Here is a 3,736-nt window from a genome sequence, read left to right on the forward strand (position 1 = left end):
ACCAATAGGGATGTGGGTTTTGCATGACAATAAAAAATGAAAAAAAATTATTCATTAAAATAGGAAACCACTGGATGGTGAGCTTCCTTCCCCTTGCTTGAGCATCTTGGCATCTCTCTCACCATGGAGTCTTGTGTCCAGGTATTGAAGCCTTTATCTTCCATCCCTACTCTATCCTCACTTGCCCTAGGTCCCATTCATCAAAACTGCATGTTAAAATATTGTTGAGGACCCTCACCGTATTCTTGATGCCTCTGCAACTTTATCATTTTCTCAATGAGCTTCTTTTCTGGTTTTTCTCATCTGACTCTGCTCTTCTGTGAAGAATATGAAGGTGGGCTCTTGTTTCTGCATGTAGGTGAGAATTTGCCCATTGAGGAAGAAAAAGTTGATTTGGGAAAAAGGAGGAGGAAGTGAAGGAGAAGGAGAAGAACAAGAGGAATGAGTAAGGAGAAGAAGAAAGAGAAGAATAAGACATTAACATTTGTGGGTATGGATTATCAGGGCTAACATGCTATTAAACCAGTATTTATCTATCTAGCCCTCATACCAAGGATATACTAGAGAAATAATTAATTCATGGGGAGATTCATGTCAATCAGTCAACAAAAAATAACAATTATTGATGAAGTTAGTGAATAAATTCAGAAGGATAGCCGGAGGAAATCGACAAGAAAAAAATGAGACAATAACAATATTTAGGAGAATAAAGTTATTTTGTTTTGTTTTTAAACCCTTACGTTCCATCTTGGAGTCAATACTGTATATTGGCTCCAAGGCAGAAGAGTGGTAAGGGCTAGGCAATGGGGGTTAAGTGACTTGCCCAAGGTCACACAGCTGGGAAGTATCTGAGGCCACATTTGAACCTAGGTCCTCCTGTCTCTAGGCCTGGCTCTCAATCCACTGAGCTACCCAGCTGCCCCCAGAATAAAGTTAATTGAGTCATAGATTCACAGCTCCAAGGACCTTATTATATAGTCCAGTCCTCCTAATCTTATAGCTCAGGAATCTTAAGCCCAGAAGTTAAGATATTTGCTAAATTCACATAGTTAGTAAGGAACAGAGTCAAAATTTGAACACAAGTGCTTTTACTATATAAAAGCAGTTCTCTTTCCCTTGCACTGCAATGCCTTGAAATAAAAGCACAAGACTATAGACTGATGTCTATTTAGTACTAATAATAGCTGATATTTTTATAGCCAGTAAGACCTGAATTGAAGTCTCTCCTTTGCCACATCCTGACTTTGTGACTGGCAAGTTACTTGACCTCCAGGTGCTCAAGGTTACTCTCTAAGAGCATAAATTGAAGACAAAGTGCACCTTGCATTGGTAGAGACAGTTTTCTCATCCAGATTTTCCTTGTGCCAAATGAAATCACAGATTCAGCCCTTGTCCTCCATTTCCATAGCATTTTAAGGTCTACAAAGACCTCTACAGGGGGCAGCTGGGTGGCTCAGTGGATAGAGAGCTAGGCCTACATAGTATTGATTCCAAGACAGAAGGTAAGGGTTTTAAAAGAAAAACAAAAAACAAAAAACAGAGACCTCTACACAAATAATATCATTTGATCTTTATAACATCCTCACCTAAGCATTTATTTATTTATTTGCCTTTTAGTAGTTTTTTTAGTTGATTAAGAAAACTTTTCCAGGGCTCCATGATTCATATTCTTTGATTCCCCTCCTCTCAACCCCCTCCAATAGCCAATGAGCAGTTCCACTGGGTTTTACAGGTATCTAGACCTATTTCCATATTATTGATATTTGCACTAGAATGATTGTTGCAGTGGTTCCCAAACTTTTTTGGCCTACTGCCCCCTTTCCAGAAAAAATATTACTTAGCGCCCCCTGTCACATACTATCACCTCCCCCTTACAGTTATTCACCACTGCCAAATGCACCTGTGGCCATTACAGCCTCCCCTGGATTGCTGCAGCACCCACCAGGGGGAAGTAGCGCCCACTTTGGGAATCGCTACATTCCCCAATCATGTCCCCATTGAACCATGTGTTTTTCTTCTCTGTTTCTGTTCCCACAGTTCTTTCTTTGGATGTGGATAGTGTTCTTTCTCATAAGTCCCTCAGAATTGTCCTGAATCAGTGCATTGCTGCTAGTACAGAAGTCTACTACAATCGATTGTACCACAGTGTATCCGGCTCTGTGTTTAAGGTTCTCCTGATTCTGCTCCTTTCACTCTGCATCAGTTCCTGGAGGTCATTCCAGTTCACATGGAATTCCTCCACTTCATTATTCCTTTCAGCATAACATTATTCCATCACCAGCAGATACCACAATTTGTTTAGCCATTCCCCAACTGAAAGAGCATCCCCTCATTTTCCAATTTTTTGCCACCACAAAGAGCACAGCTATAAATATTTTTGTACAAGTAGTTTTCCTAATTATCTCTTTGGGAACCCAGCAGTGGTATGACTGGATCAATGGGCAGGTAGTCTTTTAAAGCCCTTTGGGCATAGTTCCAATTTGCCATCCAAAATGATTAGATCAATTCACAGCTACAAACAATGCATTAATGTCCCAATTTTGCCACATACCCTCCAACATTTGTTACTTTCCTTTGTTGTCATGTTAGCCAATTTGCTAGGTGTGCCCATCTAAGCATTTATTAAGCACCTACTGTGTGCCAGACACAGTGCTAAATGCTTTCTGAGTAGTCTCTCATTTGATCCTCACAACAATCCTGAAAGGAAGGTGCTTGTATTATCTCCATTTTACAGATGAGGAAAATGAGGTATACAGAAGTTAAGGGAATTTCCCAGGGTCACAAAGCTAGTAAGTACCCAAGGCCAGATTTGAACTCAGGTCATCCTAACTCCAAGTCCAGGCTCTGTCCATTGGGACACATAGCCGCTTCATGTTATTATTCTCATTTTACAAATGGGGAAACTAAGTCAAATGACTCACCTGGGTTACACAGCTCCTATATGTCAAAGATGGCAGTAGAACTAAGGTCTTCCTAACTGCAACTCCAAAATTTTTTCACTCTCCCTAGTGTTAAATATTATGTATGATATAAAATACTATGAGTTGAATATGACAGGAAGGCGTAGAGAGTGTTACTGAGGAGAATGAGACATTTTCAAGGAGTGATACTCTCAAGCCTCCACTAATACCCAGAGATTTCTAATTACTAGAAACAAGTTAAGCAATCCTGTAGGATGGAAAGCAGCCAGAGGAGTGCCTAAAGTGACGACTTATACCTTCATGATCTAGGATTTTCTTTTTAAAGGAGAGGAGCCAATCAGAAGGTATTCGTTTGTTCAAACGGCATGTCCCTATTTCTTTAAACCCTGGAGTATCAACTTTAAAGAGACATCATGAGAAGGTGACTTGATTCTCATGGTAAGCAGGGAAACAGCCTGCGCTGAACTCACCAGACTAGTTCTTACAAAGAATCCAAGTGTGAGACATATTTACAAATCATGCATTTGTTTAAATGATTGAATTACCTGGATTTGCTTTCCCCCAGAAAACTATTGTTTCCTGCATTAAAAAACTATAAAGAAAATTCTTAGTTACAAAAGCATACACACACTATTTACATAGTGTATGTATGCTTATATATATATATATATATATATATATATATATGAAAGCTGGGCACCTGCAGACCTTGAACTATATGCCTGATGGCAATCATAGTTTCTTTTAGAAACTAAACTTAGCACCTGCAAGGATAATTAATTAAAATAGGAAGATGAGCAGGTTAATTTTTTTTT

This window comes from Gracilinanus agilis, chromosome 5, assembly GCF_016433145.1.
Source record: "Gracilinanus agilis isolate LMUSP501 chromosome 5, AgileGrace, whole genome shotgun sequence".
Classification (NCBI taxonomy): domain Eukaryota; kingdom Metazoa; phylum Chordata; class Mammalia; order Didelphimorphia; family Didelphidae; genus Gracilinanus; species Gracilinanus agilis.